Genomic DNA, 23043 nt, shown 5'->3' on the forward strand with positions numbered 1-23043 from the left:
TCCCTTGGGCTATCATGCACCATTGATGGCTCGAGGATTGAAGATCATGCTTCCTTGAGTTCAAAGCATGATAGGAAGCACGATCATGCTCACATGTGCCTGAAAACCCCATGCCATGCACTGCCTGTTCTCTGTTTGCTGTCAAAACTGTCTTCTGCAGGAAGTTTCTGCCGACCGGCAGAATTTAGTGCCGACCGGCAATTACTGAAGTGCCGATAAGTCCAAGAACAGCCGGTGGAAATTGTAGAGTGCCGGTGGGAATTCTGTCTGGCCGGTGGTTCTCTACAGTGTGTAAGGAACCTGCTCCAGGACTTTGGCAATTTTCAGAGAGACAAGGCAGTACAAACAGAGGTGGCAGGGGTATGGTACGGGTTTTTCGGGCGAGCCAAGTTCTGAGCATGCATCATCTGCGCATCCCGAGGCAGAGGCTGTGGCCACCCTCTTCTTTCTTTTGCATCCTTTCTTTTAATTAATTAGAAATTCTGTAATAATGTTATTTATTTATTATTTGGGACTGTAATATTTATTTGGGCCCTCCGAATGAGGGCAAATCTGTAATAAGTGTGCGTGAGTGTGTGTATGTCTTCCAACCTCACGTCTTTCTTCCCTTTTATTTACCTGCTTATGATGGTAGATTAGGGCATGTTTAATTTAGCATACCTTATGCTATGCATGCGTGCGTTCATGCATTTGTACTGCATGCATTAGGCTCGGTACATCACGCTAATTGCATTTGTACTTCAATTCACAAATCGAATATGTGATAATTGATCGCATTACATATGCTATGCTTAGGTTAACCGAGTCTATCTAAATTGCATCTTGTATGTGTTGCATTAGGCAATTTAACATGAACTAGGACACGCACGTTTTGCTAACTAGTTTACTGTTTTGGCACGGAGTACGATGTAAGTATTTATGCTTTAGCATCTCGCATGTGTGTGAATGTTAACATGACAGTATGCTTGCCATGCGGCTAAATGCTTATGTGTTAAACTGTTTGGATGCCTGTGGATGGAGGTTGGATTGTTTGAGTTGGAAAAACTCATTGAAATCCGTGTTTCAGCCTACTTACGAGTAGCAAAATCTAAAGTATTTCCAAAGCAAACGGATATGCAATGTTTATTCCCAAGTTAGGCAATCTAGTCTATACTTGTTTGCTGTGCACATAACATAGTAATTCTAGGCTAATAAATGGAGTAAGAACACATAAACATTTTCAAAACAGAATATCACGGTTAGTAGAGGCCGGTCTTTTGACCGGGCGAGAGGAGGTGCTCATAGCTGACCTTCCCTGATCGTACCCAAGCTCCCGAGCCGAGACAACTCCGGTGATGACGGACATGTGGCCTTCGGCACCGAGTCAGGGTTTCCTAAATTTTCCCATTTTTAAAAATATTTAGGTGGCGACTCTGTATCTGGCAAAGCAGTCCATGTTTGGCACTTCTTTCAAAATCTTTTCCTCTCAAAACGATTTTCCAGATTTGGACTCTTTAGTTCAGATTAAGAACCGCGACAGCAAAAATCGCGAGTCCGAACTGTAGTAGCGGGGTCCCTCGCGGGCGCGTCTACAGTTTCTGGCGACTCTGCTGGGGATTTTTAGAGAGCTTGACTCGAACTCATGATTTCCCATTTTGATTTCGCTTATGTGTTTCTTTGCATTGCATGTGCATTGGTGCGCCTAGGAACACAGTGTTTGCCATCTGCCATTCCTGAACGGTTTGCCGGAGGCTTGTCTTGTCAAGGCATGTCCATAAGGCTGACCGGCTATGGGCTCTGACAGCATGGGAACACAAACCCCGGTTTTTACCGAGGCACCCTTTTCGACCATTCGACCTAGTGCATATTCGGATCCATAGTGACCATTCCAAATTAGGACAGGCTGCTTACCCGATGTTAGGTTGTTTGAAAACTGCTGCGTGCATAGTGAAACCCTAGCTCCTGACAAAATAGGACAGGGAAACCCTACCCCAACATAGGGGTGTTTTGGCTCTCTTTACTTGCTATGTGCTTTTAGAGTGTGGCTCTACAGGAACGTGCATGTCAGTTTGCAGGACTGAGTAGTAGGCCTGAGGGCATCAGTATCAGTTTATGAATCAGTTATCTGCGGGTATCAAGTTCAGTTTTGGGGACAGAGATTTTTTTTGGGAACAGTGATCAGTATCGAGGGACAGTGTGTTCGGCTTACTGACTATGTATTGTGGATACTCAACTGTGTATTATATGTTTATTTTATGCCGTTGTGCTGTCCGGTTGTTGGTTTATTTATTGCTTTATTTATCTTTTTGCTAGGTAGTTTAGCATCATTGCTTCCAACCCAGTAGACATCCCCCGAGCACTCTGGATCAGAGGTCGCCGACTCCATCGATCTGAGGATCTGATAGCAGAACAACCGGTGTACCACTCTCTACCCCCGGTTACTAAACGGAAGGCAACCAGGCAGAGGGCATCGGTTCGACAGTCAGTTCAGAGAGCCTTATCTACCCCGCCTGAGTTCAGTAGGGATCAGGGTCCTGTCTCAACTACAGAAAGAGAACATATACCAGTAATTCAACCAGAGCAGAATAGTATGGCTAGCTTAGAGGAGATGGTGCGCCAACTTCAGGAAAGCATGAAAATGATGCAGCAGGATGCTGTCCGATAGGCAGAATTCACGAAACAACAAGCCACAGTTATGGGTGAGCAAGCGGAGTTAATTGTGAGATTGCAGCAGCAAACTGGGACGTCAGCTTCACAGCAAGTCCCTCCCTCACTAAGGGTTCCAATACCCGAAGAGACTCCAAACGCCCGGAATGTCCGAGAAGATACGGACATCCCAACGGGGCCAGCTCCACCCCCGATTCTGCCTCAACAATCCAAGGCACCCACTCCTATCAATCTATCGGATTCTCCCTTCGAGTCCGAGGTGGACCCCGTCGCATTGAAAATGCATAAGCTTGAAAAGCTGTTCAAAAAATCTCAGGGTGCGAAGTCCATTCCGGACATTGGAGACGAATACACTGACGCAGCCATGACGCTGCCAGATCGGTTTAAGATGCCACAAATCGATCGTTTTGACGGATCTGAGGATCCCATGGTACTCCTGCGACTATTTTCAGACGTCCTAAGGCCAATGGGCCTCACTAGATTGCAGAAGCTGTCTTTATTTGGCCGGACCCTGTCAGGTGTAGCGGCCGCATGGTATGCAAAATTGGAAGATGATGTCAAGAGAAGTTGGGACGAGATGGCTGAGGCCTTCATCCTGCAGTACTCGTATAACACACAAATCGAGATCACGACCCGGGATCTCGAGACGACGAGACAAGAAACCAAGGAGAGTTTCTCAGAATTTGTAACCAGATGGCGGGCTAAGGCTATGATGACCTTAAGACCCACGGACAAGGACCAAATTCGGATGATTGTGCGCAATCTTCAGCCGAAGCTAATGCAGAAGATGATTGTAATCCCCTTCCCTACTTTTGCTGATCTACATGAAATGGGGGTGCAGATCGAGGATGCCTTAAAACAAGGCCTGATTGATAATGACCGGGAGCAACCCCGCAGAACTTTCAATCGAAATACTACCGCAGGCCCGAGTGGCGCTACAACTACCAGGACCTCCGAAGTGAGTATGGTCACCACCAACCCTTCCCCAAGAACTACAGCAGCCACACCATTCTCCGGTGCGTCCGGAAGCAACTCTCAAACAGCCAAATACCCTCCCAGAAATACCAGAACCTTCGCTCCGCTTTATATGCCCCTATCCAAAGCTTTAGGGGTTTTGATCAGAAAAGGGCATCTGAAGCCCCTAGAGCCGCGGCCCTTACCCGAAAGACTCCCCGCCGCCCACAATCCAGCTAAGTACTGTGCATTCCACCAGCAGCACGGTCACGACACCGACCTGTGCTTTCGATTGCGTCATGAAATCCAAGATCTCATTGATAATGGGGTGATTTTACCCCCTGAAAAACCCAATGTTACTACAAATCCTCTCCCCACACATAACCAAGTTCCACCACCCAAAAGAGTCAATTTCATCCACACTGGGGTCGCATTCTACGATCCTAGTATTTATATCACACCCTCCTACCTACCTAAGCCGGAGGTTTTCCTTCCTGATGGCACCGATTTGTGCATGGTGGACGTCTCCATAACCCAACCCAAGCCAGCGGTGGTGACCATCGAGAATAGGAAAGAGATTGTCGAGCCAGAGTTTGCAGAATCTGGAAGTGATGTTGGAAACGCTTATAGTCCAAGTAACTACATTTCACCAATGGGCCAGAATAGACCAGATGTCGAATTTCCAGCCGGGGGAGAGCTGTGCGCAATCCAAAGGGACAGTCCAGGACAGGGAACGGATGATTTGACAGCTGTGGAAGAGGATCTTGCCAAGTTCCAGTTTCAAGATAACCAAGACCCAGAAGACCCAACCGTCAACTGGTTCGATTATGAGGAATCGGCTGAGGCCACGGGATGGTTGGACGATCAGCCAGATGTGCTAGGAGGGTTTCAGTCAGAACAAGGCCCGGCAGGGGCAGAAGTGTCAACAACAGCCGGGAAGGTCGAAGAACAGAATACATCGCCGGAGAGCACCGGTGTCGAGAGTTTCGCTCGGGAATGGAGCATTTTGAGTACAGGGATCATTGAGCAATCTCCTGCGTTGACACAGTCAGAACAGGGAAGATTCGAAGATTCTGAGAGGATCAGGAAGGCAAAAGGCCATGTGGGGGTTGAGATTGCCACAAGTACAGAAATGGAGAATGCTGCGAGCATAGGGATAAAAGGTACTGCAAGTATCGGGACAGTTATGCCAGAACTAGATAGATGCCTGTCGGCTGCAGATGGTATGTGGTGGGAAAACGGCGATCTATGTCTTGCCCACACGGACGAAGATTGGGAAGATAACCAACCAGATGATACCTGGTATATCGGCGAGGTCGATCACATGACCAGGAGTGGACGGTACTTCAAGCCTCCACACCTAGATCAACCGGAAGCGTCGGGAAAAGATAAGGAGGCAGAGAAGCAAAAGGAAAAGCAACTCGAAGATGAGGCCGTATTGAGACAATTGAAAAAATACAAGCAGACATCTCCATCTGGGGACTGCTTATGGCTTCTCGAGTACATAGACAAGCCGTCCTTACAGCCATGGACAAAGCCAAGCTTTCCATAGACACCACGCCCGAACAGCTGGTGGGCTTAGTCTTTTCGGGAGGAAATTCCCCAGCATTGAGTTTTTCTGACAAAGAACTGCCACCCGAGGGTGCGAACCATAACAAGCCACTCTACATCTCTGTGGAGTGCAGGGATAAATGGATACCTGTGGTGCTTGTCGACACAGGGTCCGCCATCAACGTCTGCCCGGCAAGGACAGCTTATGCGATTGGTTTGAAAGTCGCGGATTTCGTGCCAACGGCCCAGGTAATTCGGGCGTATGACAACACAAGCCGGGAAGTAATGGGAACAGTTAAGATTCAAACAAAGGTTGGGCCGGGACAGCACGAGATAGATTTCCATGTCTTGGAGGTTCCTGCAACGTTCAACCTGCTTTTGGGGCGGCCGTGGCTGCATCAGGTGAAGGCGGTCTCCTCTACCCTACATCAAGTGGTGAAATACCCCTATGGGAAGGGAGTAGCCATTGTCTTCGGAAATTCATCAATTCATCCGCCGCCAGAAGTATCCACGCCTGTTCTAGAAATTGAACACGGTATGGAAGATGTGTTCATATCAGGTTTTACCTTAGCTGAAGCTCGGGTTGTACAGGACATCATGGCAGCTAATGAAGGGGTATATGTCAGTGCCTAAGCAGTCTATCTCATGAACAAACTCCAGCACATCCCCGGGATGGGATTGGGTAAGAGCGGCCGAAAAGGTGTCGTAACATTGGCCGAAGTGCCGCATAACCCTCATACCTTTGGTTTGGGCTACCTACCCACCAAAGAGGATTGGATAAGAAAAGGTAAGGAAATGGCCGGAAGGGCCAGAGCGAAACAGATGGGGAAGCCCTTTGACTTGATGCACCAGCCCATTCGGGGGACCCTAAACGGACGCTTCGTCCGGGAGGGGGAGGACTTTCCGTTCTGTGGCTTCCCAGAGCCGTGGCTCAATGCGGAGAAGAAGCGCGTACCGGGGTTTGAGATCTTCTTTGATTTACAGTTACCTGAGGATGACATCGCCGAAGGGGAGGCAGATCTATCGGCTGAGGCTGAGCAAAGTAAGGAAGTGCAGTCTGAGGACGCTGAAAATGAAATGGGGGCAGCGCTGGCGTGTCTGCTTTCAGATCCTCCGATCGAACAGAGATGCTTGGGGGATAGCTCCTCGGTATGTGTGATTGGGAATGAAGCGGCTGCGGGCCTACCATCAGCTATTTTGGATGCGTCCATCGCACCTTCTCTCATCTGGCAATATGAAGAAGGCTTTTTATCTAGCAGCACCGGGTCAGGTAGTGAGCCGGAATCTGATTTCACCGAATCTTGTGCGTCGGAATCAGGTTCCAGCTCAACTCAGTCTGAGTCCGGTATTCTTGGGGGTGATAACCCGGATGCCACAGTCCTGTCTAGGTCGTCATTTTCATTTTCTTTTGAGTCTGTTGTAACAGAGGAATCCGACGACTTGGAAGTATTTAATGAGAACGACGTGGATGTGGTTTCGGAGTATTTTTCTGTGCCTTTAATTTATTGCTTAAATCAGGATTTTCAAAATTTTGATGAAAACGACGAGGAAGAAATTCCCCCGGTTTTGCAACGGTTAATTGATCAAGAGCAGGAAAGATTTGTTAAACCCTTAATGGATGAAATCACTACTGTGAATGTTGGTACTGAGAAGGACCCGCGGCTGGTCCAGATCGAGTCCACGTTGTCTTCTGAGGAACGCGAGCGTTTAGTCGCTTTGTTAAAAGATTCCAAAGATGTTTTCGCGTGGTCCTACGAAGACATGCCTGGAATCGATCCTGAGATTGTACAGCACCGGATCCCTCTTGATCCCGAGGCCCGACCTATCAAACAGAAGCTCAGAAGGATCCGCCCTGATTGGGCCCTTAAGATCAAGGAAGAGGTCACCAAGCAAATTGATGCAGGCTTCCTGCTGGTATCTGAATACCTGACTTGGTTGGCCAACATTGTTCCGGTGCCGAAGAAGGACGGCAGAATTCGGGTCTGTGTAGACTTCAGAGATTTGAACAGGGCCAGTCCGAAGGACGACTTTCCCTTGCCGCACATTGATGAATTGGTAGATTTCACGGCAGGACACGCCTTGCTTTCGTTTATGGATGGCTTTTCAGGCTATAATCAGATAGTAATGGCACCTGAAGACCAGGAGAAGACTGCATTCACTACCCCGTGGGGTACATATTGTTATAGAGTGATGCCATTTGGGTTGAAAAACGCTGGAGCTACCTATCAACGGGCAGCAACTATAATATTGCATGATATGATCCATAAAGAGGTCGAGGTGTATGTGGACGACATGATTGTCAAGTCCAAAGAAAGAGAAGGCCACTACACCGCCTTACAAAAATTCTTCCAAAGGATCAAAGAGTTTCGGCTGCGGTTGAATCTCCAGAAGTGTACTTTTGGTGTTACAGCAGGGAAGATGCTAGGGTTTCTGATTACACAAAGGGGCATCGAGGTCGACCCTTCCAAAATCAAGGCCATCTTAGAAATGCCACCACCGAGGACTGAAAAGGAGGTGCGAGGCTTTCTAGGTAAAGTGCAATTCATAAGACGGTTTATCTCTAAATTAACCTTGACTTGTGAACCCCTTTTTGGTCTCCTGAAGAAAGGAAAGAAGTTCCAATGGGACGGCCGATGTCAAGCAGCTTTTGAACAGATCAAAGAGTATCTACAGAACCCGCCCGTGTTGTCACCACCAGAGCCGGGGAGACTGTTGACATTGTATCTTTCGGTAACTGAGACCACCATGGGCTGTATGCTCGCGCAAGAGTCAGAGGACAGAGTAGAAAGGGCCATCAACTATCTGAGCAAGAAGATGCTGGATTACGAGACCCGCTATACACCTCTGGAGAAGGCTTGTTTGGCCTTGGTATGGGCTACCAGGAAGCTGCGGCACTACCTGTTAGCTCACTCTGTAATGTTGGTTTCACGTTTGTATCCCATCAAATATCTTTTCGAGAAACCAGCACTTACGGGAAGGCTAGCCCGTTGGCTGCTATTGCTTTCTGAATTTGACTTGAAGTATGTAACACGCAAGTCAGTGAAAGGAAGAGCGGTAACGGAGTTCCTTGCCGACCACCCGGTTGAGGGGGATGAAGCGGTTGAGTACCTATTCCCAGATGAAGCCATTCTGCACATCGAGGATGAAACTTGGACGATGTACTTTGACGAAGCGTCAAACCAGTATGGGTATGGGATAGGGGTGTTGCTGATAGCGCCTGACGATTCCCGTATCCCTTTAGCATTCAAGCTCCAGTTCAAAGTCTCGAACAATGAGGCAGAGTATGAGGCATGTATTGCTGGTCTGGAAGCAACCCTAGAACTAGGGGCAAGATGGTTGGACGTCATTGGGGACTCGAACCTTGTTGTGTCTCAAGCAAAAGGAGACTGGAAAGTCAAGGAGGAAAGGATGATAATTTACCACCAAACCTTGGATTTGTTAATTCCTCGGTTTGAGAAGCTAAATTTCACCTACCTCGTAAGAGAGAACAACAGGTTCGCAGATTCACTAGCAACTCTATCTTCCATGATAGACATCCCGTCCGGAGTCCGGATGCGTCCAGTCATCATTGATCAGAAGTTTGCACCAGCATACGAGTCAATTTCCGCCATAGATGAGGCTCAAGACAACAACCCCTGGTATTACGACATTTGGAACTTCTTAGAAAAGGAGACATATCCGCCAGGGGCAAGTGCCAAGGATAAGAGGGCCATTAGAAGGATGGCTGTTCAGTTCATCATCTGCGGGGGTAAGCTGTACAAAAGGGGTCATCTGGGAATGCATAAGCTCTGTGTAGAAGCTGAAGAGTCGAAGCGCCTAATGGAGGCCATCCATGGAGGGGAGTGCGGTGGGCACATGAATGGAGTAATGCTGGCCAGAAAGATCCTCAGACAGGGCTACTACTGGTCAACCATGGAGGAGGATTGTATCGGCTTTGTTCGGCGATGCCACAAATGCCAAATCCATGCGAACCGTATGAACATTCCACCGTCCAAGCTATACAACATGACGTCCCCGTGGCCATTTTCCATATGGGGAATTGATGTGATCGGAGCTATTACCCCGAAGGGGTCGAACGGACATGAGTATATCCTGGTAGCGATAGATTATTTCACAAAGTGGGTCGAGGCCCAATCATACGCGGTGTTGAAGGCATCACACGTCACAAAGTTCATCAGAAACAACATCATTTGTCGCTACGGGGTGCCAAACGAGATTATTTCGGATAATGGATCCCACTTTAAGAAAGAAGTGGTCGACTTGTTGGAAAAGTATAACGTGGCTTTTCATAAGTCATCTACGTACCGGCCGCAAACCAATGGAGCAGTTGAGGCCGCCAACAAGAACATCAAGCACATACTGCGGAAAATGGTGGAGACCTACCGAGATTGGCCAGATAAGTTGCCGTTTGCTCTGTGGGGCTACAGGACTTCAATTAGAACTTCTACCGGAGCGACTCCGTATTCGTTAGTTTATGGAATGGAGGCCGTTCTACCTATTGAAATTGAAGTTCCGTCTTTACGGGTATTGGCTGAGTGTCAGATAGCTGAGGCAGATTGGCAGCAGAGCAGGTTTGAGGAACTCATGCTCTTTGATGAGAGAAGGCTGAAAGCACTGTACCACGTCCAAAGTTATCAACGCAGAATTGCGCGGGCTTTTAACAAGAAGGTTAAGTCCAGAAATCTAAAGGAAGGGGATTTGGTGCTCAAGGACAACCGAGCTCCCATCCACGACCCGAGGGGCAAGTTCAGACCCAATTGGACTGGTCCCTACATCATCAAAGCTATCTGGTCAGGTGGAGCTGTGGTTCTGATGGACTTAGATGGCTTGGAATTCTCCCAACCGATCAATATGGACAAGTTGAAGAAATACTACCCTTGAGAGGCTCGCTAGGCCGAAAACCCGAAAGAGCGACCTAGGCAAAACTCAGAGCACAAAAAAATTAGAAAATATAAAAACTGAGCTCGCAAGGCTGAAAACCCGCAAAGGGCGGCCTTGGCAAAAGTTAGAGCGCAAAAGGAGAGTGAAAATACTCGAGCGAACCTAAACCGGAACTACGTAAGGCTTGATTCCCATCCTTGGGATACGTAGGCAGCTTCATCCTGAAGTTCAGCCATAACACTTCCCCGATCAACTTTGTCCATTTGATCATCTCAGTCATCTTTGTCTATCAGCATTCGTTGGAATCCCTAGTACAGTGCTACTCAGACAAGGGGCAACTTTCCATTGTTGTGTGGTGCTGCGGCGCTCTTCAGACTAGGGGCAACTTTCTAGTTGCAGAGATCTGGGGTTGTGCATCTCAGTGACAGATCTCAGGCGTGTCCAGTTCTGATCCACATCAAAGATGTTTTTGAGAAGTTTTAATAAAGCCGATTTCGTTCAAATAATCTTTTTACAACTTTGACCATTTTTGGACCAAACGGAAAATTTTCAGTACCACAACTTTCAATTTCATTGATTTCAAAACAGAGTTCTCCTGCTCTTGCATACAATTGAAGTTGCTTTTTATTACATTCATAAAGAAAACTTGAAAGTACTAATGAAGCAATAAATCTGGGGCATAGTCAAGTCAGGTGTTCCTGCGCCCCCTCCCAGAGCTGGTCAAAGCCTCTGATGCCAAGCTGGGCTCAATCTGTGCTTCCTCGTTGAGCCAATCCACGCACTCGTCAGACAAAGTGCAACTGAAAGTAAGAGCGGGGGCCAGGAGTTCTCTCATCCTCCACGTGGTGGCCTGCCAAGCAAGCTGTGCGCCTCGGGCTGGGAATGCAGCAGGATACTCTATCCCCTCTGGCGGGCAGGTCTGATCAAGGCCAAATTGGCGTCGAATCCGAAATGGGAAATAGAATACACAGTGAGTGAGACAAACCAATTGAATCCCAGTCTGCCGGGGCATGTTGTAACTCATTGCCGGGAGGTTCAGCCAAGGGCACCGCCAAGCAATACGGTCTGCGGACAAGTGGCACATCCAAGCGAACCACCATCCCTCATCCAAGGCATTGACCAGACGGTGCCGGAAGAAGTAGCCGCGAGCTGAATATGCTGGGCAAGAGTCCACAACCTGCAGTTTGTCCATCAACCATACCTGGGAAGGGATGAAAAATGAGAGAGTAAAGAATAGAGAGATGTACGATGAAAGAAAAGTGAGGATGGGGTTTTGTGAGAAAAGACCGAGCTTGAGGGCCGAGTGATGTGAGCAAAACATAAATGCGAGATTGGGTGGGAAACATTACCTGTAGTAGTAGTGGACTTCCTGCTATTCTGGTCGTCTCATGGCGATAAAAGGCGTCTAAGCCCATTAACGTTTCGGCCAGAGTCATAGCAATACAGCTCTTGCCCTCCTTCAAGCCTTGGGCAACCTCGATCAGCCGGACACTAGCCCCTCCAAAGCCCGAGACAAATAGAAAATGGGATAGCATGCACAAACAGAGGGCGTGTCGCCGGAAGCCTTGCCAGTGATGGTTGTTGCGATCGCCAGCATCAGAAAATCGATTGGCCAAACTCGGAATGTCCAGCATCTCGTCGCAAATTAGGGACCGAGCGTCACGCATGCTGAGTCCGCACATGCGCCCTAAGGATTGGGCATGACCAAAATTAAGTTGGGGCAGGAGCTCCTCTTCGCGCTCGGATTCCATTAAGGCTCGGAAATCTTCAAACGTAGGACATATCTCTTGCCCGACGAAGCTAAAGACATGCGTCACCGGATTCCAAAACCTTGCCGCGGCATGAAGAAACGGGAGGTGCAATGGGGTGCGGCCTAGAATGAATAGTGCATTTATGCCAAAACCCCGGAAGTTCACTTTTTTCGAGCCATCCAAGCTAGCAATCCAAGCTATGAGATTTTGAGCAAGAAACTCTTCCATTGGAGCAAATCAGTGTGAAAATGAGAAAAACTACGAAGCTGGGATCTTTTGTAGGAGATAAGGTTGAGTGGGGGACAGGTGTCAACATTCTGGTGATCCCCTTATTTAGTGCCGGCCGGCCAAACTTTTTGCTGACCGGCCATAATAGTTTGCCGACAAAGAAATTTTATGGCCGGTAGCCATTCTTTGCAGCCGGTGGTCTCTACCCCAAGCCGATGGGCTTCCTTCTGGTTTCCTAAGCTGTTTATGTTAGGCATTGGGGAATTTCACCACCTCCAGCCCCTCCCCGGCAATCGATTCTTGCGAGGACATGCTTGTCCGATTGACAAGTAATTATGCATTTGCTTATCGAGTTGTATTTCACCTTCTTTGAACTCTTGATTTGTTTATCGAGTTGTACTCACGCTTGTTTGGTCCTATTATGCCTTTGTACATTTGCTTATCGAGTTGTAAGTCGGTTCACTACCTGATTATTACGATGCAAATTTCCAAAGTAAAATTCGTTCACATTGTGGTATGATACCTTGCGATGCGATGCACAGAAAGTCCACAAATGCAACATCTTTTGAACAAAATGGATTGTTTCATTCCCATCACGTGTTTTGCAAAATATGTAACCTTGAAAAAGAATAAAACCTGCCCGAGGCAGTGCAATGTGCTTAAATTACTAGTAAAAAGGAAAGTAAAGCATAGAGTGACAAGGAAGCAAAGTATCAGAATTGATACCAGTGAAACTCCCCTTGCGGTCAGCGCACCTTCCGTACCTTTGTTCGGGTCAACGACGCGTTTGCCCACCTTCGTTACTTTAAACCATGTGAGGACGCGCACTTTTGAAATGTGAACCTTCGAGTTGACCTCAGGTCACAACTTCTGCGAACAATGCTCGATGCGTGCGAAGAATGTCCCGCCCTGTATCCTTTTCATGCCTTGTGAATTCCACAAATTGTTTCAACCATGCTGTGTAACAATACCTTTCATTGATTGCATAGACCGCATCTTTATTAATTTCATTACCTGCGTAGACCGCATGTTTTGATTGCGTAGACCGCATCTTTATTAATTTCATTACCTGCGTAGACCACATGTTTTGACTGCGTAGACCGTATCTTTATTAATTTCATTACCTGCGTAGACCGCATGTTTTGATTGCGTAGACCGCATCTTTATTAATTTCATTACCTGCGTAGACCGCATGTTTTGATTGCGTAGACCGCATCTTTATTAATTTCATTACCTGCGTAGACCGCATGTTTTGAGCGTAGACCGCATTACCTGCGTAGACCGCATTACCTGCGTAGACCGCATGTTTTGATTGCGTAGACCGCATTACTATTTTCATTACCTGCGTAGACCGCATGTTTTGATTGCGTAGACCGCATCTTTATTAATTTCATTACCTGCGTAGACCGCATGTTTCGATTGCGTAGACCGCATCTTTATTAATTTCATTACCTGCGTAGACCGCATGTTTTGATTGCGTAGACCGCATCTTTATTAATTTCATTACCTACGTAGACCGTATGTTTTGATTGCATAGACCGCATCTTTATTAATTTCATTACCTGCGTAGACCGCATGTATTGCTTGCGTAGACCGCATTATTATTTTCTTTACCTGCGTAGACCGCATGCTTTGATTGCATAGATCGCATTATTTCTTTACCCGCGTAGACCGCATCATCGTTCAACTTCATTACTTGCGTAGACCGCATGTTTTGCTTACGTAGACCGCATGATTGTTTAATATCATTACCTGCGTAGACCGCATGTTTCGTTTGCGTAGACCGCATATTAATTTCATTACTTGCGTAGACCGCATGTTTTGCTTGCGTAGACCGCATAATCTGTTGATTTCATTACCTGCGTAGACCGCATGCTTATGATCAATTTCGTTACCCGCGTAGACCGTATGCTCCACTTACATGTTTGTATTTCCACAGCATTGTTATGCTCCCCACTTGCTTTGTGCTGTCACGCATTTCGAGTATACTACTATGCATATTGCTAACGATATTGTACCTGTTAAAGTTTGTTTTCTTTTCAGGCACAATATTGTATGTACGGTTCATTTGAGGCTGGTGCAACCAGACGAGCCGCACGGGTATTGTATCTCCCGAGTGAGATGTATTGAGAATTACATAATTCTCTTACATCCTTTCCGCATTGTAGTGTAGTTCGGTGTATGCTAGCTTAAAACTGTCGCATGTATGCTTCGTTACAGCTTTCTTTGCATGATCATAAGTTATGCTCGGCTTCGTGCATTGTCTCGCATTTTGCCCCTGCCTTCGGGCGCATATCTTGATTGTCTCGCATGTTTGTCTAAGTCTTCGGCCTTGTCAAAAATGGGTCGTCTCTAGGCTTTGACATTCACTCCCGTCATTGTTATGACTTTCGAGTTCTGTCAAAGAGGGGCAACTGTAGACACCCCATTTTTGACCGTCCTCAAGACTTGGACGTCACCGTTTGAACACTCGGTGATTATCCATGTTTGTGTTTGTTTGGAGTTCCCAGAAGTCCCGGCTCGCGCGTGTTGCCTCAAGATCTCCGAACTCGACCGTTTAGTGTCTGGTTTCATACCGAACACTTGTGCTTTGCCTTGGAAGGGCAGGGAATGCCTTGTGACCCCACACACCACCGGCAGTGGCCAGAGGCCACCGGCTGGTCTTTTTCTGCCACCGGCACTATTTGTTGCCGGTCGGCACATTTTATTGCCGGTCGGCATAGTTTGTTGCCGGTCGGCACTCTTTTTTGTCGAAATAACTTTTTTGGGCAGCCGACCACTGTTCATCTACTTTATGGAGATATTTTGTGCCAGCTGTGATAGCTGGCACCAACTCTGCCTCCCTCCATACACGTGTATGGAGGGATCTCCCTCTAAGCAAGCTTGTTGTATAAGCTTTGCAAGAGGGAGTCTTATAAGAGGAAGGGCCTTCCTCTTTGATCTAGGTTAGAAAGTTAGAAGCAAAAACCAGAGCTTAGAGATATAGATATATCCTATCTCTATATCTCCCTCTCTCTCCTCCTTTGTGTGTGATTTTTGGCCCAAAAGTGTGTTTTTACCTTACTTTTGCACAATTACACACACTATTACACCTTGCTCCGAGATTGAGGGCCTTGGGGGGTTGTTTCTTGAGTTTTTGGACTGGTTTTGATCAAAAGAAGAGGGCTAGACCATTTGTTCTTCAAAGGTTCTTCAAGGGTGAGCATCTTGCTTTATATTCCCCAAACTTGCAATAGTCTTTTACCTATCTTGCTTGTTGATTTATCTTTTGTGTATAACATGAAAAAGGCTTGTATTCTCATGCTTTAGAACTTTCATTAAGGTTATTTTGTGGTTTGAGTGCTAACTCACCTCATTGGGCTTTATTTGGCCTCTTTTGTGCTTCTTTTGAGAGGCCTTGTTTGTTTGAGTGTGTTGGTCTTTTCATCACTAAAAAATAGTTGATTTTCAGTATTAAAAAAGGTGGTTTGAAGTCTTGCATAGGGGAGGGACACCCCTCTCCCTTCATTGTCTTATTTCCTTACATTTTGGCCTAAAAGGTTAGCATGTATACTTGATCATCTTGAGCCTTATTTTAGAAGATTTTTGGATGTTTTAGGTCATATATAACCTCTGTTTTTGGCCGGATTTGTGCCTCCATGTATTCTTGTAGTACTTGCTTTGTATTGCTCCATTTGGCCTAGAAATGCATCTCATGATTAGGCCATGATTCTTGCATGTGTTGGCTTAGTTCCATGAAGATTTTGGCATTGTTCTACCATGTTTAAGGTCATTTGGACATCCATTTCAGTCATGCTTGTCTTGTTTGATGTCATCTTTTTATGTTTTGGCTTGTAAGCTTTGAACATTTTGACCTCTAACTTGCATTTACGATCTCTTTTGTGCCTTGAGGGTGTGCCCTTTTATGCCTACATTTGAGCCTTGGTGCATACACTCCTTTGGAGTCATTTTAGCCGCCATGTTAGGAGGGTTTGGGATCCTATTTTGTCTGCAAAAACTCTGTTTTTACTTGTCTAAACCATGCCATGATTTGGTTTTGTTGTTGGAAATGAAGTGACCCTTTTGGTGCCTTAGCCATGGGTCTATTGGCTTGCATGTTGACATGAGAGCTTGCCCATCATTTTGAGCACTTTTGGTGCTGTTTTGAGGTGAATTAAGGCCTGCACCTTTATCACTTTAAGGCCCTCTTGCATGCTTGTCTCATGTTTGTTACATAATTGTTTCATTAATGTGTAGTCCCATGCTAACTTTGTGACAAATTGGTCCATGTTTGCATCCCATTTGCAACTTGCATGCTTAGCATTGCGTATTTGTCATGGTAGTTGCATAACATTTGCTATGTCTTGCATGATTGGTGTCATGTTGCATTTGAGCCATGTTTGCATAACATGCATTGCATTACTTGGTTTGGGGTGTCAAACCAAGTGTGGGGATCAAGGGACATTCATACTTCAAATGATGTAATGTACCTTGATTCTCGGTCACCGGGGCCTTTGACTTCGACATGATAAGGCTTCGGATCTCATTTGTATGTTGAATGCATCTTTACATTAAGTGGCAAATTTGATCCCTTGGGCTATCATGCACCATTGATGGCTCGAGGATTGAAGATCATGCTTCCTTGAGTTCAAAGCATGATAGGACGCATGATCATGCTCACATGTGCCTGAAAACCCCATGCCATGCACTGCCTGTTCTCAGTTTGCTGTCAAAACTGTCTTTTGCAGGAAGTTTCTGCCGACCGGCAGAATTTAGTGCCGACCGGCAATTACTGAAGTGCCGATGAGTCCAAGAACAGCCAGTGGAAATTGTAGAGTGCCGGTGGGAATTCTGTCTGGCCGGTGGTTCTCTGCAGTGTGTAAGGAACCTGCTCCAGGACTTTGGCAATTTTCAGAGAGACAAGGCAATACAAACAGAGGTGGCAGGGGTACGGTATGGGTTTTTCGGGCGAGCCAAGTTCCGAGCATGCATCATCTGCGCATCCCGAGGCAGAGGCTGTGGCCACCCTCTTCTTTCTTTTGCATCCTTTCTTTTAATTAATTAGAAATTCTATAATAATTTTATTTATTTATTATTTGGGACTGTAATATTTATTTGGGCCCTCCGAATGAGGGCAAATCTGTAATAAGCGTGCGTGAGTGTGTGTATGTCTTCCAACCTCACGTCTTTCTTCCCTTTTATTTACCTGCTTATGATGGTAGATTAGGGCATGCTTAATTTAGCATACCTTATGCTATGCATGCGTGCATTCATGCATTTGTACTGCATGCATTAGGGTCGGTACATCACGCTAACTGCATTTGTACTTCAATTCACAAATCGAATATGTGATAATTGATCGCATTACATATGCCATGCTTAGGTTAACCGAGCCTATCTAAATTGCATCTTGTATGTGTTGCATTAGGCAATTTAACATGAACTAGGACACGCACGTTTTGCTAACTAGTTTACTGTTTTGGCACGGAGTACGATGTAAGTATTTATGCTTTAGCATCTCGCATGTGTGTGAATGTTAACATGACAGTATGCTTGCCATGCGGCTAAATGCTTATGTGTTAAACTGTTTGGATGCCTGTGGATGGAGGTTGGATTGTTTGAGTTGGAAAAACTCATTGAAATCTGTGTTTTAGCCTACTTACGAGTAGCAAAATCTAAAGTATTTCCAAAGCAAACGGATATGCAATGTTTATTCCCAAGTTAGGCAATCTAGTCTATACTTGTTTGCTGTGCGCATAACATAGTAATTCTAGGCTAATAAATGGAGTAAGAACACACAAACATTTTCAAAACAGAATATCACGGTTAGTAGAGGCCGGTCTTTTGACCGGGCGAGAGGGGTGCTCATAGCTGACCTTCCCCGATCGTACCCAAGCTCCCGAGCCGAGACAACTCCGGTGATGACGGACATGTGGCCTTCGGCACCGAGTCAGGGTTTCCTAAATTTCCCTGTTTTTAAAAATATTTAGGTGGCGACTCTGTATCTGGCAAAGCAGTCCATGTTTGGCACTTCTTTCAAAATCTTTTCCTCTCAAAACGATTTGCCAGATTTGGACTCTTTGGTTTAGATTAAGAACCGCGACAGCAAAAATCGCGAGTCCGAACTATAGTAGCGGGGTCCCTCGCGGGCGCGTCTACACTTAACTATGTCCCTAGTTCATCATTTTGACCATTTTTTGTTTTGGCTTTCTACTAAAACAATTTTGATCAATATAAGAGTTTGATTGACATGCTTGTTCGATTTTCTGATTTGAAATCATGCAAGTCAGGCTATGAGCACTGAAAATTTTCCTTTTTTGGGTCCAAGAAATGGTCTAGTTTTTTGGAAAAAAATGGGATAATTTCTGAGAAAATTAGTCAACTCATTAAAAATTCTCAAAAACTGTTTTTGCAAATGGCCACTGCTCAACGAGCATGGAACCTACTCTTGAGATGCACAACGTTAGATCCATAACAATGGAAAATTGCCCCTTGTCTAAATGGCACTGCACTGCCATGGAACATTGCCCCTTGTTTGGATAGCACCGCAGCACATTGTATGGCAACGAAAAGTTTTCCTTTGTCTGAATGGCACCGCAGTGCATTGTAATCAGTCTTCAGAGTGACGATCACAACCGAACTCTCGGATACAGAGTAGATAAAGATGATCAAAACCATTACATGGACCAAATCAATTTGGAAGTGTTTATGGCTGGACTTCAGAATGAAGTTTCCTACGTATCCCAAACATGGGAATCAAGCCTTACGTAGTTCGGGTTAAGGTACACTCGGGTATTAACCTCTCATTTTACGCTCTAACTTTTGCCAAGGCCGCCCTTTCTGGGTTTTCAACCTTGCGAGCATTGTTTTTCTTTTCTTTTCAATTTTTTTTCTTATTTTCATTTCTTTTCTTCTTTTTTTTCATTTTTCATTTCTTTTCATCTTTGCATTTTTTTTTTCTTTTTCATTTGCTCTAACTTTTGCCTGGGCTGCCCTTCCGGGTTTTCGGCCCAACGAGCCTCTCAAGGGTAAAAGTGTAGCTTTGTCCATGTCAAATGGTTTTAGGATCTCAAAGCCATTTGAATCCAGGAGAATGGCTGCTGTTTACTGATGATGTTGGAGTCCATCCTATGGGGATTGAATTTGCCCCTAGTGTTGTGGATAGGAACTCGGTTGTCCTTCAGCAATACTTTCTTCTTTCCTCCCTTCTGGGATTTGGTATTCTTGTCGATCTTCATTAGCTTGAGAAATATCCCAATTTTGACTCTTCGAGCGCATATGACATTTTTGCCCCTAGTTCGAGGGGTGCTTCTGATCTAGCTTTGCAAGCTTCTTTTAACGACGTCTGACCTTCTTGATCTGACTTTCTTGCCCCTAGTTCGTGGGCTGCTTCAAATCTGGCCACATAGGCCTCACATTGTGGTTGACCGTTGAACATTCTGAATTATGGTTCAAGGTTTGAAAGCGAAGGGGGGTCTAGTCTCAAGGCTGAGAGCGATCCTAAGTTGCACAATCTCAAGAACGATTCCACACAGGTCTTCGTAGGACGGCACAAAACATTTTTTTGAAATCTTTTAAGAAAGCGACTAATCGCTCGCGCGGAAGACAATGTAGAACCAATCTGGATCAAGCTAGGATCCTTCTCAGTACTCACATTAACAAACATGATTTCATTCATTAAGGGCTTAGCACGCCTCTCTTTCTCTCAATTGATCAAATTTTACAAAACCCGAGGAATTCCTCCCTCTTTGTTTTCATCACAATGTTCAAAAAGTTTTGAAAAACTTAGGTCAATGCAATGATTTCAAGGCACAGAAAAGTAAGTGAAAAGCGCTGCCGCTTCATTCAAACTTCTGGCACAACTGGCGCAAGGCAGAAGCAAACACAAGAGTGTGAAAATTTACTGCTGTTTCATTCAAAATCTGTTGGCACAACTGGCTCCATGGTAGAAATAGACTTAAAAGAAAGCGAAAAGATAAACACAAAACAAAATAGTGATGCCTGAGGTAACACCCTCGGAATCACCCGACTTCTGTACAACAGGACTGACTTGATACAACAAGACAGACCCGATTGACTTAGTACAAAAAGACTGACTATATACAAGACAACAAAACCGACTGAATACCCAAGTCAGAAAATACAAAACTAGTATTCGTAAATGCTCAAAATAGTGCGTGCCATACGCCACATCTGGAGTAAACTGAGCGCCGCCCGCAGTTGGTTCATCCCGCGATTACATACTCGCACTATCCTCGAAGTTCACTGATCCAGTGACGATAGACTTTGATGAGCTTGGTGGGAGGATGACCCCGTTGTCAAACAAATCCTGTACTTCATGGCGAAGACGGAAGCAATTGTCGGTGCTATGGCCGGTCTATTGATGGTACACACAGTACTGGGTAGTATCATGACTAGGTGGAAGACAACTGGGGAGAGGTCGAGGCTCGAGGAGTTTGAGATGTCCCTTTTCAGCAAGGATTTGAAGAGCCTTGGACAAAGGCATATAGAGGGCATGGAAGACCCTACGACCTCGGGGTATATACTTCAAGGTTTGTGGATTTTTGCTGGGTGCACTAGAAAAAGGGTCAGCAGGTACTAGCTTGGTCTGCTGATCTTTCCCGGGTGTAGAATTAGGGTTGGAGGGAACGGTTCTGGTATGACGGCCCTTCTCCCGATTTTTCCCTTTGCTCGAACTGCCCTCGCTCGGAGTGATGAAAGTGTCATCCACAGTTTTTGCAGCAACTGCGAGCACTTGCTGTTTGTTCAGTCCCCCGGCTTTCAAAGCCTCAATAGCCTGCAGAAGTTGTTCATAGGGATCAGTGTCTGCCCCCACCTTGTTCTTACCTCTCGCCTGAGCTTGGTCGAAGGTTTGGGTTGTTACATTCGTGCGAAGCCCGGTTGTTGTCGACATGTTATTGCCGGAACTTGGGATAGCTTTAAGTTGGCTGATCTCAATTATAATTTGCCCTAGTAGCGGGGGCTCTTCTGGCATGAAATTTCTGGCATATGATGTAGTCGATGGCGGAGTCGACATTCCGAAGGCTAGATCAGCCACAGATCTTTGAAGATCGCCGATCATTCCCATTAGCTCAAAAGTGGTAGGCTCACGGGTTTGGAATAATTGGGGTTCCCAGATTGGATGTACGACAGGTGACCTGGGTGGGCGTTGCATTTCAACATCGGTCTCACCTTGCATGGCGATTCCCTGCTTTAATGCCGCTGTCATGACCACAATTTCTTCTGAACTCTGCGTCGTTATGAGTCGGCTGAATTGAACAGAGGTGATATGACTGGTGACTAACGGATCTGATGAACCGGTGAGCCTTGACTAGCCCATGTAGACGCGCCCTGAGGGCCTCATGCTACAGTTCAAACTCAAATGTCACAGTTCTTAATCTGATCTCACAATGTGCAATGCAAGATTGATAAATCACCAAAGAGTCCAAATCCGGCAAATCGTTTTGGAAAACTGATTTTTGTAAAGAAGTGCCAAACATGGACTGCTTTGCCAGATACAGAGTCGCCACCTAAATATTTTATTTTGGGGAATTTAGGAAACCCTGACTCGTTGCCTGAGGCCACGTGTTCGTCATCACCAAAGTTGCCTCAGCTCGGGAACTTGGGTACGATTGGGGAAGGTCAGCTATGAGCACCCCCGCTCGCCCGATCAAAGATCGGCCACTACTAAACATGATATCTAGTTTTTGAAAACACATGTATTCTTATTCCGGTTAATTAGCTAATCTTTACTACGTGATGCACACAGCAAAACAAGTATAGACTAGATCGCCTAACTTGGAACAAAGCATCGCATATCCATTTGTTTGGAAGTGGTTTTGAATTTTGCGACTCGCAAGTAGGCTAAAATACGGATTTCAATGAATTGTCCCAATTCAAGCAATCCAACCGTCACCCACAGGCATTCAGGCAGTTATATCACATAAGCAATTAGTCTCATGGCAAGTATGCTGTCATGTTAGCACTCACATACATGCAAGATGCTAAAGCATAAAAAGCTTACCTAGTACTCCGAGCCAAAACAATAACTAGTTAGTAATCAATGCATGATCCTAGTTCATGTCAAGATGGCTAATGCAACACATGCAAAATACAACTAAAAATAGGCTCGGCTATTCTAAAATGGCATGCAACAATTGATACATGTATTCAACTTGGTATTGAGATACGATGCAGTTAGTATGATGCGCTGAGCCCGGTGCATGCAATACAGATGAATGGATGCAAACATGCGAGGCATAAGTATGCTAATTGAAACATGCCCTAATCTAACCATCAAAAGCAGGTAAGTAAAAAGGAGAAAGACGTGGGGTTGGAAGACATACACACACGCACGCACACTTATTACAAATTCACCCTCTCGGCAGAGGGTCTGAAAGAATAATACAAATCAACTAATTAACTAACTAACGAGCTAACTAATTATTACATAATACTTAACTAATTAAACAAATTAATTAAGCTACTGAAAGCAGTAAAGCAGCCTCGGGAAGAGGGACGAATGCATGCATGCTCGGTTTCGCTTAGAATTCTATCGCCATGTCATGTTGCCTCTGTTTACACTGCTTTACACCTCTAAAAACTTTGCAAGTCTCAAGGATGCTTCTGAATCACCTCCTGAGCACTGTGGGATGTCACCAGCTGAAATTCAAGGCCACCGGCCAAGAGGAACTGGTCACCGACCATTTGTGGGGACCTCGGCCAACAATGCATAGCCGGCCAGTACTGAGGATGGCCGACCGGCCATCTTTTCTTGCAGAATCATGTTCTGCTGCAGCAGAGGACAGACAGAGTATGGCAATGCATTTTCAAGGCAATGTTTGTACCACCACCCTCCTCATCAAGTTTAAGACTCAAAAGAGTATGGTTCTTGACCCTCGGGCCATCAATCACGCGTTTCAATGCATGATGGCCAAAGGAGCGAAGTGTGCATTTTAATGTCAAATGAAATGCACACAAAACACATAAAGGACCCCAACCTCTATCATGGTTTATCAAGAGGCAAGGGAATGCACACTCAATGCAATGCAAC

The 23043-nt window shown here is 45.8% G+C and overlaps 1 pseudogene; it reads left to right on the forward strand.

Moving 5' to 3' along the window:
- The window catches only part of LOC145793281 (cytosolic sulfotransferase 15-like), a 190502-nt pseudogene that overhangs the window by 76983 nt on the left and 90476 nt on the right, over window positions 1-23043 (forward strand).

This window comes from Camellia sinensis, chromosome 6 (genome assembly GCF_055761805.1).
Source record: "Camellia sinensis isolate YWXY chromosome 6, ASM5576180v1, whole genome shotgun sequence".
NCBI classification, from domain to species: Eukaryota; Viridiplantae; Streptophyta; class Magnoliopsida; order Ericales; family Theaceae; genus Camellia; species Camellia sinensis.